A 12,385-nucleotide genomic window follows, 5' to 3' on the forward strand; every position below is an offset into this window, starting at 1 on the left:
CTGGCTCATATTTAGTATTACTTGCCCTTGGAGCACAGTTTGTTCCATTGTTGCCCTTTAAGGTCTTTCTTTTCCAAAGAATAGAAGAGTGGTTGCTATGAAACAATGCTAGATGCTTTATCCACATCCAAATACGTTTTTTATTTGAGTGGAACAGGATCAATGTTTTCTCCATACTCTTGGCTGCACGTTTCTCCTCCCTAATGCTGGCACATCTCTCACTGTGTTCAACTTTCAGGGTGTTCTTTGACCTCTCCCAGCCTTGGACACCTGGAGATGGGGCTGAGGATGCATCCCTCTGTGCAATGCCTCCAGGCCATTCCCCAGCTGAGTTCTAAGGGCTGTTCAGAGGAGGCAGTGCTTCCAGTGCTCCCCTGCCCTCTCTGACACACCAGAAGCAGGTTGACCATGGAAGATGGTTATGCTACTTCTTTTCCTGAATGGGAAAACTGGTGATCTGGAAGAACTCTGTCCAAACAATTCTCCATGTACTTAGAGGCATCTTTGCTTCTCTGCCTTGATATTCATGCTGTTAAACAAACTTCCTCTGTCCTTCTCCCTTCTTCTCTCATGAGTACCTTTGCTTTACTGCTGACTTTTCAAAGCTGCCTCAGTTGAGGCACCTTCTTCCCACTACTGTTACCTTCTAAACAGCTTCTTTAATGTTAAAACTCCCTGTAAGGGTAAAATCATTCTTTGAGCTTTCCAGCATCCTGGTTAACCACTGTGCCATTAGGACAATTTGCATCGCCAGCATCGCTTACACAAAATAGCAGCTACTTTGTCTTTAAAATCCATTACAGCATTGGCTGCTACCCAGCACTAGAGCAATTGAATTACAATTAATAGTATCTCCAGCATAAGGCTTAGAAGAACATCATGATTGGGCCAATACTTAACTTTCAAATTTTCATCTTCTTCTTTATGGAGAACTGACTGAACAGACTCTTTTTCTTTTTTTAACAGATTGATCCAGATCTTTTAAGTTGATATATTTGTCCAGTTCCTTTCTAAAAAAACTTGTTTTCCCCAAGGCAGTTAGAAAATCTGAATGAAAAGAAATGTGGAAGGCTAAGACTGCTTATACTGAGCTGACAAGTATGATTCCATTGTGGTTTTGATTCTTTCCGTCCCTCTGTCTGAATACACAAGGGATGGGATTCATCTCAGGGACTGAGTATATCTACAGCATGTCTCCAAATGAGTGAGTTGTCCTGAGTTCCCTGGTGGTCACTGAATTCAGGCAATGGATGACAGAACACAGTCCATCTGTCTAAATATAGGTGTCATTTTTAGAAAGAGATGGAATGCACCCCTCTCTGTGTGTGTCTGTTGGACATTTATTCAGATGATCCCCATCCCCAAATCTGGATGAGAAGAATTGAACTTTCATGTATCTGCATTTGTATTTCCTTTTAGAAACTTGTTGGGGCAGAACAGATGGGTTCAGCCCCCAAAGAGGGGACCCAAACATATGTTGACCACATGTAAGAGTCAACAGGCATATCTGGTGCCTAAGCTAACACCACAGCCAAAGAAAACCTAGGGCTTGATTGAGTTGCCCAAACAGTGCCACTTGAGATGGAGATATCTGCACAAGGCTGTCAGTTGTGACCTAAGACCTAGGGGAGACCTATGTGGATGTTGGAAATCAAGAGTGATAGAGGCCATGATGCTCAGGTTCAGCAATTCAGCCAAGCCCCTAGCTCACACGTATACATTTGCATTTAAGTGTTTTAATCTTGAACTGCAACACACCCCAAACACCCTTTGTATTTCATGGTTCTTCAGGGCCTGATGCCACAGAGTTGTGCTCTGTGTCAGGGACGTGTAGGTGGTGCTGCAATACAAATGATAAATAATAGCAAGCAGCCTTGACTGCCTCCCTGATACCTGTTCAGCTGCCATGTATTAGTTAGTAATTTACCTTCTGTATCATGGTTCCTGGTGGTTGTCAGTGCAGTCCTGATCAGCCAGGCTGGAGAATTAATTTCCATAATGCTCAGCAAAATTTACTTTAGGCCATTTTGGCTTTGCATCACAGAGGCAAAACTGTGACACATCAGACATATCTCAGCACAGCTTTGCTTAAGATAGCAATGAAAGACGATGCAAAGTAGCCCCTGGTGATAGTCCCTCTCACCATGACGTGACACCCAATGCCAGACCCCTGCCTCCGCTGCAGAACCCATCTTTGTTGGTAAACTGGGGAGGTGAGGATCTGGATTCCGGACCTAGCCAAGGGGCAAGGTGAAAGCCATTTGTCCTGGCATCTGTATCCCTGTGCAGAGAACGTGGTGGAAAGGGGGGATATCCTCCTGATGTAGGTGGCCTGCAAGTTGTGCAAAAGCAGCAGAGATCACTATAGTCACCAAGAGAAGGTGGGAGTGCAGAGGTTAGTTACTTAGTGCAGGGTGGGTGAGAGGGGAGTGAAGGCTGCATTCCTGCCTTTTTTCCAGATTGGTTTATATCGCTGCTTTCTGGTAAATTAGTTCCTTGTGGAAAGAAATTATCTAGAATTTGAGGATATTTGTGTGGTTTTGGGGGTTTTTTCCCCACCTGTTCTTTCTACATCACACCTTCGCTCTGATGGGGATTTGGAGTTTTTTTGTTGTTTGCTTTTTTTTTTTGGTGTTATGGTTTATTCACTGGAAATATTGATTCCTCATCAAAAATTCAACAGCTTTTTGGCCTCAAAACACCAGTTTTCGGCCAAGAAATGGCTTTTCATTCTCAGGAAAAACCTTTGCTTGGGTACAACTCACATGTTGTGAACTTTTTTTTATCATAAAAAGCCCCACTTGTACGAAAAAAAATCATTTTGATGGACAATCTTTGACCAGTCTCATTGGGAACATCAAGCTCGTAGTGCCTAACCTCCTCTTTTGGCTATTTTTTTTTCTTTGAGATCTTTGGAAAGCACCATTTATTTTTCTTACAGCTTAAATGAAAACATGGTGGAAGCACAGTGCTAGCAGACACATCCTTTCTTCTGTTTGTCAGACACTGAAATATAAATCTTTTTCTATGTCTCTTCAAAAGCTTTTAGCAACATCATATTTGGAAAAGCTGTTAATTCCTACCTAGCCTTCTCCACTTGTATCTCCCAGAATGAAATGTAACACCATTCCCATTGTATTGATAAAGAAACTGAGAACTGGGGAAATTAAACTAAAGCCCCTGGTAGACATGAGTCACCTCCAGGCCCAGGCCCCTGTCTTGCCCTGTCTCACACCTTCCCTGGGAGTGTGACAGTCATCCTCTAGGAAGCTGCCAGCTATGGTGTTACACGTGATTTTTTGGTTAGACCCACATCAGCTTACAGGTTATAGGCCAGAGAGAGGATGCTGCTGTCGACAGCGGACTAAAGATTGTATCATTAACACGCAGTCAAAAAAAAAGAAAGAGTTCAACGAGCACGGGCACTTCACAAAAAGACTTTGGAAGTAAGGACAGGCTGCAGCCCTGCCCCCTCCACCCTGGCCGCCTGGCCCAGGGCCCAACACCCTGCAAACAGTTAAAATGCATCTCTCCAGGCTGCTGTTGCCATCCGGTGCAACTCAGCTAAAAGAGCCTTTGAAGTGGGATTATACAGTTTATCTTGTTTCCTCTTTTCTTCTGTGTTCAGGCATTTTTGCTCTTGAAGCCACGCTAGAAAGAAGTCGGAGGCAGAGGGGGGAAGCTGTTTTGCTGGTTTTGGAGTCTGGTTTGCATGAGGCTGCTTTACAGTAGCACAACAGCAGTCCCATTGTCCAAGGAAGGGCTGAAAAGAGGGTTGTTGGTCTAATAAAGGATATTACCTCTCCCCAGGAGCCTTCCTTTGAAAAGAGAACAAACCAACATAGCCTGAAGGTGAACTTCAACCTCTAGTCACTGTTCCCTTCTGAGAACTTTTTCTCTGCCTGGAGTAACAAAGCGATAGCTTTAGGGCACTGAACACACGTACACTTCTCCCTGGTTGCCTGCTGTCATCCTTGAGTGAGCAACAAATAAAAGGTTTCCCAAAAAACCCCTCTGCTTCTACTGCACTAGGAAGCTTGGCCTGTGAAGCCCCAGTCCTGAGCACGATGCTCAGAAACATGGGCTGGCCATTACGTCCATCAATATATTTTAGGTGGTTTTTCCCGAGCTTCCCAGGGAGCAAGCAGCGATGGTCTGGCTGCCCAGGTTACAGCTGCAAGCGTGGGTAGCGACACAGCTGGGGACACCATCAGGAGCATGGGGCACTCAGGGCCTCCACCCGCTCCCCAGCAGCAAACTGCTGTTCTGCAGTGAAGTTCAGCTGCCACACGCTGCTGGCCAGGCTGTCCTCAGAGGTTGTGCCAGCACTCTGCAGGGTGTCTGCCAGGCGCTCGCGTGAACAGGAGACGGACACATCAGGGAACATGCTGTGCTCACAGCTGCTCCCAAGTTCCCTCCTTATAAGCAATATCAATATACCCTTGGCCTCAAGCAGCTAAGGACCATTGTAAGCTCTACTGCTCAAAGTGCAAGGGATGCTGCTGTATATTGAGAAGAAAAATACCACTTAACAAAAGGGCATTTTCTGCCAGATACTACTTTTCTTTCCAGCTACAGGAAAAATGTCACATGATAAATGGTAATCACGCTGTTTAATACACTGCTGAGAGATGCTGGGATCCTGCAGTGATGAGGAAAGCATAGAGCCTTTGTAGAGCAGCTTGTGCTTCTTTTACGCATGTGCTGAATGTGGTTTTTAGACCATCTTCCAGGATTAATCTTTTTCAGGCGTTGTCCAGCTGGAGCTTCCAGTTGAAAGCTGTTAAGAATCAGGAGGTCTGGATCTAATGTCCTGCTCTGCCATGGGTTTTCACTGCATCTTTAAATGCACTTACGGCTTTTTCTTCCAACAGCTGCTCAGTTTCATTAGTCTGATGTTCGAGAGTTCTCAAACCCATACCCATGTTACCAACACTGCAATTCCCCCAGTCATTGCCTCCACCAGCTGCATCTTGCATGAAGTATGAGGAATGAGCTGACCTCTTGGTCATGATGATTCTTCATTCATCTGCTGGCCTTGCCTCAGATGATAGTGTTCTGGGAACCTGTTTGGGAAATCTGGGCTGAAGCTGGAAAATGGTGTTAAAAAAGGGTCAGATCAGTTGCCTTCTCTTGGCATGTTTTCTCAGTTTCTCATATTCACAGGCTGGTAGGCATTTCAGATCACACAGACAATTTAGGTTGAGATAAATAGCATCTCGGCCTTCATTTGACTGCATTGACAAGTTCCCCATCTCCCATAGAGACAATTACAAAAGAGTTTCTCATCATGCCCGTTCTTTACATACTAGAAATTATTTGAACCGTATGCTTTATAAAAAGGCACCTCTGACCCCATCCACGGGTACTGTCAAACTCACTGTGGACCAAAACAAGCCTAATGCACCCCTTGCTTCTGAAGCTTCATCCTTGGAGCTTCATGCCTTTGGAGCTTCATCATCCTTGGATGTGGTTTGCAGGTGGCAGGTTTTGACCAAGTCAAACAGACTGGCCGCTTGTTTCCAGGGAATTTGTCTCAAGGAATTTGTTTCCAGGGAATTTGTCTCAGTGCCTGACCTGTTCCGACTGGGGAAAGCCTTGTTACCTATTCTGGTTTCACCTGGGAAGGGGTATGTTACCTAGTTCTGCAGCTGGAAATTCGAGGCCGCACCTGCCACACATACCAGCACCAGCCCACCCTGAGTGCAAGGGAGTTTTTGCAAAACCCCAAATTACCACATTTGTACCTGAAGTAATTCTCCAGCCTAGAATTTGTTATCTGACGGGCTGGCACCTTGCAGGGCTCTGAATTTCACATGTCGTTATCGCCTTCAGAGCCAGCATTGCTGCTTCGATCACAAAGTTCCCTTCAGTGGCCACTTCCCCTGGACTGAATACAAAATGCAGCTTAACACTGCTTGGTGTCCACATGAAAAGTGTTTGGAGATACGGACTTTCTCAGGACCTGTTAATAGAAGAATTTGCCCATTCTGTAAACATAGAAGGTCTCTTGATGTAAAATAGGAGGCAATAATCTTACCTTTATTAAATTGCCCCATATCTGGGGGCAAAACAACTCTTTCCTGGTCCCTCCCAAAGTGTCTGCAATTGAAGATATCAACCCATAAATATCCACAGGAGTGATACCTGCCCAATTCAGAACTCTCTTGAATGACGACTCTGGATCAGTGATGTTTTCCTCCATGCAGGGCAGGCAATTGTTTGGATGAGAGCTTTGTTTTTTCCATGGAACTGAAACATGTAGCAACCTTGCATAGGGTGAAACACAACTCAGAAAACAGCAGAGATGGCACCTCTTTTATATTAAGGCCTGAAGAGTGACACCCCCAAAAGAGCAGTGCCAGGCACGATGCCCATTGCTGTGTGCTTGGAGGAGAGAGGTGCCACTGCAGGGAGGAGGGCTGGTGCAGGGCATCAGAGATCTCAGGCCTGAGAGGTGACTTTCAGTTATGTTTTCCCAGAAACAAAGTCAGGGTATCAAGAGGAATGAGACATCCTTTGGAGCTACGGTTTTCAAAACTATTGCAAACCTGCTGCAGAGCACCAAAGGGAAAGAATTACTCCTGTCCTGGCCCAAATTTGAAAATATGAATCAAGCCTTGAAAGAATAATGAGATTTTTGTTTTTAATTATATTTTAGGGTTTCTTTTGTCTTTGGCTTCCAGCTTTATGGGCCCTGATGGCTCATTTCGGCTATATTTAAGAGCTTTCCTTGGAAGCTGCAAGATTCAGACTTCTTGTTTGTTTAATGCTACCTGAGAATTTCACAGGGCTGAAGAACTGAGGCTTTAATATTGCTGCATCCCTTATAAAATAGTGAGAACCTGCAAAGCTGGATACCTGTGCTGAGTTTTCTGCTGTAAATAGATGTCAATATTTCTTGTCTTCTTATCAACATAGTCCTTTCCTCTTCTGTTTCCCTTAACATGTTAATGGGACGAGCAGTCTGATACCTTTCCTAAGGCCTCTGTATCTCTATGCTCTTTGTCTGGGGTGAATACATAGAGCCCAAGATGCAAAAATACAGAAATGAAGTGTTCAGAATCTCAGACTGATGTTCTGCTGCCCCTGCCACTGGCTTTGCATCCAGCCTGGAAGATGGAGGATAAAGCCAAGAAACTAAGGAGATTTAGCCTGATTTAGGAGAACATGATGTTTTATGCCTGCAGCATTGGTAGGAGGGATTAGGCTGGGTCATTAGCAAGGCCTAGATTGTTTGATTACCCTAACCAGACTGTGCAAAGGAAACAAACCAGGAGGAAAGTGGCCCACAGGGGCACCGAGATTCTTCTAGTGATGTTCCTGGTTTTATTATTTGTGTGTTGTGCTTAGTGGAAGGTTTAAAAGCAGGCAAGTGGGAAACATTGGTTTCAGCAGCAGGACTGGATCCAGCAGCATTGAATACACGTGTCCATAGTATAAAATTTGATAACACTGAACTAGAGTTAATAGGGAATAGGGGGAGATGTAAGGAAAAGCTAATCAGTTCCTTCCCCACTCCCTCGAGGTACTGTGAACGTTCTCCCAAGGAGGCACTGCACCCTGTGACAGCTCTGTGTTCCCGTGAGTACTGTGCTTCTGCTGGTATTTGAACACCTCCTTTGGCAAACTTCTCCAGCCTCTCTCCGCAGCAGCCTCCTGGTGTGCATTTTGCCTCTGCTCAGCCTGGATTCCTGGCTCTTCCTTCCTGCTCTCTGCCCACCCCACTCCTCCCTTCCTGATCTGGCTCCTCAGTTGCAGTGCTGGTGTTTCCTACCCCAGGCTGCAGCTTTCTGCTGTGCCAGACCAGCCTTGGCCATCCTCTGAAGGCAATTCCTCTGCAACGCAAGTTTGCCATATTCTGGGCTCCATCCTCGCTCTGTCTTCTGGCTCTGTGATTTGTTTCCACGGCAGCTTCCTGCAGGGACCTCTAAGATAAGGTCCAGACTGACATCCTTGAGGAGAAAGAAACTTTCAGGTTACCATGCCCCATTTTAAGCAGTGGGTATGTTTTAATTTTGCTCTTGTGCCTCAGTTGGCATTGCCACTAAATTGTTCACTGGGGCAAGATATCGAACTGTGATATACCGAAAGCTCAGGCTTTCAGAAGAAGCTGACACAGAGGAGAAGAATAAAACAAATTATCCTCTCTCTTCATAGAGTTTATTAGGATTTTCTAGCTATACAATGGTCCAGAACCAGTGTAACTCCAATCCAGCACTTGCCCAGATGTTTTCTGAGTGGGTAGAGCCAGTGTAACTGATTTCAGATTATGGTTATCAGATATCAGGAATAAAACAAAAGCAAACAAAAATAGAACTTTCAATCAGGATGGGTCATTGGAAACCAAGAGTAATCACATTGTATTGCCTTGGATCTTCCTGCACTAGAAACAAGCAATGGAAAAGTTAATGTTGATTTGGACAGTACCATCATATAGGGTTGGTTTAGTGTTAACATAAGAACAACTGAGGATTTTATTTTGTGATCTACAATGAGCATTATTATGCTTTTGTAAAGGAACTGAGTTTAATCACATCTGGCAGACCTGCTGGGTATAATGTGTCCCAATATCCCATTACATTTTCAATTTACATGTATTACCTTTCCTTGGGAAAGTTCCCTGCACTTCTGCCCATTGAATTAAATGGCTATTATGAAAACAGAGCAGGACATTTTAGTGATCTGAATGTTTGATTTTACCCTGGGAGGCAATTAGTGCTAATAAGTCCTGTACCCAATGCCTCTCTCAGATTTGTCTCAAAAGTAGAGCATATAAAAAGCCTCAAGTGGAGAAGTGGGACAAAAGTTTCATAGGCCAATTCCCTTTCCACCAAAACCACCGATAATGAAGAACAGAAGAGCTGTGTCTATGTAGAGAAGATCAGAGTCAAATTCTGTATCTTTTAGACTGTATCACTTGTCCACAGTTACTTCCAAGTCAAGAAGTGGCATTCAAAATCAATGCTAGTTTTGTCTGTGTCTTGCAACACAAACAAATGCCATCCAAAACGTACTTGGGAGCTAATGATGTTAGTGAGATAAATAATTAAAGCAGAAGGAAAAAGGCAGGCATTTAAAGGCTCAACAAAAGCAGAGGAAACACATTATAGACCAGATTTGAAAGGAGATGAAGACTTGATCCCTATAATCTATATTGATCAAGGCATTTCCAATATGCTTATCACAAGCAGAGAAAGGAAATGAAGAGAGTGTCATTAATCACGCTACGGCTCTGCCTAAGGGCTCAGTCAATCACGTTCTTGTACTACCTAGGCACAGGACTCATATGCAGAAAGACACACTACTTCCTAAACACTTTACAGTCCAAGTACGTGTTTTACAGGCAGGATCACAAGCCCCTTGATTTTAGGCATTAGGATTTAACAGCTGAGGCCTTCCAGCCTGAAGCTTGGCAAAATGGTACAATAAGCCAACGTGAAAAGAGCATGCACAGGGAGCTGGGGCGGAGGCTCTTGCCATGAGAATAGAGGGGTGAGGTAGGAGGCTGGTGGTGAGCAGAGCGAGGGAGGCAGAATGTAGGAGCTGGAGCTGGACCAAGTTTGCGGTGCTTAAAAAAGAGAGTCTCACGTACAGCACTGGCTGTGCTGAAGCTGCTTACTCAGAAATGGCGACCGAGCTCCAGAGAAGCTGACATGGGGCAGAGGGATCTGAAATTAGAGGATCCATCTCTGCCACTTTAAAGCCAGCCAGGTTTTACTTCCATGAGAAACTACAGCCTTATGAGGCATATGATCTCTGTGAGCAGCTCACAGGAAAGGTTCTGCTTAGAAACAATACTGTCCATTGCACTATATTTAATAGATGAAAATATTCCCATATTTTTAATTACTATGGACATCTGTTCCAGTGGCTTATTCATCACCTGCAGTTTTTATAATCTTTGTAGCTCTAAATGCAATAGTACGCCAGGGACATAAGCAATAAAGACCTTATTTTCATGCAAATATGGCTAGCAAGAAGAACAGCAATCAGGAGGAAGAGCAATAGAAGGAATAGGTGAATATCTATCAGTGCAATATTGCCCAAAGCTCTCTGCAGGGTCTTGATTGGTATTTAGTGTTAGGGAAAGTAAGAAAAGAAAGACAGAAGGTGGATGTGTCTGTGGTTTTATACCCAGTTACACAAATGCAGGAACTGAAGCACAGAGCTGTAAAATGCTGTGTCCAGAGAAGCTTGTTTACTGTCTCAGATCAGGTCTGGTAATACGGCAAAATAGCGGTAGAGAAAGGACACATGGAGTAAGGGTAAGGGCATTTTCTGAAGACTGTTTTTGAGTGTGTTTACTGGTTTTTGTAAAGACTGCTTTAGGGAGCATGCATTGAGCTCAATTTTTAATGTGCTCTAAAATCCCCAAGTTTTTGCTTTGGAAGTATTATAAATGAAATTAGCATTACACTAAACAGAGGGAAGTTCAAAGGGGATAGCAGACAGCTGAGATGGCAATACAGCTGGGCTTCTCCACCTTTCACGGAACAGTGGCGTTGAATGCAGCCCAAGGAAAACGGGCACACATGGATACTACGGGGAGTGAAGCCACCTCTTCCCCTTGCCTACAAACTCTGCTTACTCTCCTCATCTCAGGAAAGGTTCCTGTCCCCTGCGAAGTCTTTTCAGTGTCTTGCAAATTGCTGCAGAAAGCAATTTATAGATTCAGCTATTCTGATGTTTCAGATAAATATTAAAGGCAGCACAGATAGAATTTCCATGTGACAGTGCAAGTCATCTCCCTCCTTCCCTTTCCGAAGAGTGTGAGTGAATTCTCCTGGAAGCAAGAGAAAGCAAAAGAATGGTGACAAATCAAGAGCCTTGGAGAAAGCACGCAGCTTCCTCCAGTCACTGCTCCAGTTACCGGCCTAAGGTGTGTGCGAGGTGTGAGTGTTCTTCTCATTTCTGATTTTGCACACACCAGTGCACTTCCACCCCGAGCAGCAGTAACTGGGCTGCTCTTGGCCAAGCCCCAGGCAGTGCTGCCTTCCCGTAGCCCGGCTCACCAGGACTTGCTAGAGGTAGGGATACATAGGGAACCACCCAAATCCAGGGTCTTCTGATGAAGATGCCAGAAAAACAGGAGGGAGGAGGCCTTTAGGCAAGACCACAGGTGGCCAGAGTGTGATTCATCCCTTCTGACCTCAGATATCTACAAACCAGATATCTGCATTCCAGTTCTGTATAAACACTGACCTTAGGACATGAAGAATTTCACCATAAATGCAACTTACTTCTCTCACAGAAATATATATTTCCATACACTCACACACCCCGCAAACTTGTCTTGCCCCAAGGTAGTTTCTGACACATACTCACAACTGCACTGCCATGCATTCACAAGTATTGCCAGGTTGTTTGTTAATCTTGAAATTTTGCTCCCAGTATTTCTATGAAATCTGCTTATGGATGCTTAAAATTTATTTATTTATTGCCTTCTGCTCTGTCTATCTGCAAAATGATTTCTTTGAAGGCTGTATAGATTTTCTCTTGTGCTCTGTTTTTTTGTCTGTACTGAACTTGAAGGCTTTGGGAGGGAGGGAGAGAGCAAGCGTTTTCTTAGATTTTTAAAAAGAAATTGCTGGAGATATTTACGTATTAATAAATTTGTACTGAAAGACAGACATCCCCGTAGGTTTTCAGCTCTAGTTGAATAAAATAATCTACAAACAAAGGCAGCATAAGAAAGGCAAGTGGGAGAGTGGGTATAGAAAGAAGATGGAGTGTCCTGTTCTATTCTAGCCCTTTTTTTTTTGCTGCAGACTTTCAGCAAAACTGGTCTCCAGGTTTATCCAGCCATTCCCTTCTAAACAAGGTTATCATGTCTTAACTCCTTTCTTCAAGCAGACTTTCCTGCAAGCTTCTTTTGGTGCTAGAGCTGTATTCTGCAGGGGATAATTTCAGGCAGAGGTGTCTGTTTGTTTGTCCGAGGCTCAGAGTGGAGACAGCTGGCTTTAAACCAACAGCTTGTGTCTGTGGTTGCTTTGTCATTGCAAACACATTTGAGAGCTGGGTACATAAATGCAAAGCCCAATCTAATCTGTGCTAGACTAAGGAAGAAACAATTGACTTTATTGTAACTGAGGATGGTCTCTCATGTAATCAGGGAGGCAATGCTTGTCATGGCTAATGAGGGCCTGCAGTGAAGTAAATGGGTGTTTTGCCTCCGCTTCACAGGGCTGCGCTGCCCTGGATGCTTTTCTCCCCAGTCTCTGCACACGTATGTGCTGGCTCCTCCTCTCTTGTGTCAAGCATAAGTTATTTGTCTTGGCTTTATACGCCTACAAGACCTACCTTGGCGTCTTTACCATCATCTCTTATTCCCTTTAGACAACTTCAGTGCCCTCTGGAGACCTGTCCACAATGCCCCATCACC

At 44.3% G+C, this 12,385-nt stretch overlaps 1 protein-coding gene and 1 long non-coding RNA gene across 3 annotated transcripts in view; both read left to right on the plus strand.

Annotated features, from left to right (window-relative positions):
* Positions 1 to 516, plus strand: part of LOC142419890 (uncharacterized) — a 116,685-nt gene extending 116,169 nt beyond the window's left edge. Inside the window, exon 5 of the long non-coding RNA XR_012778662.1 lies at positions 239 to 516. This is a non-coding gene — a long non-coding RNA (uncharacterized LOC142419890). The remainder of the gene's footprint in view (positions 1 to 238) is intronic.
* Positions 1 to 12,385, plus strand: part of LOC142419888 (acid-sensing ion channel 2) — a 523,294-nt gene that overhangs the window by 268,855 nt on the left and 242,054 nt on the right. The window lies entirely within an intron of this gene.

This window comes from Mycteria americana, chromosome 22 (genome assembly GCF_035582795.1).
Source record: "Mycteria americana isolate JAX WOST 10 ecotype Jacksonville Zoo and Gardens chromosome 22, USCA_MyAme_1.0, whole genome shotgun sequence".
Classification (NCBI taxonomy): domain Eukaryota; kingdom Metazoa; phylum Chordata; class Aves; order Ciconiiformes; family Ciconiidae; genus Mycteria; species Mycteria americana.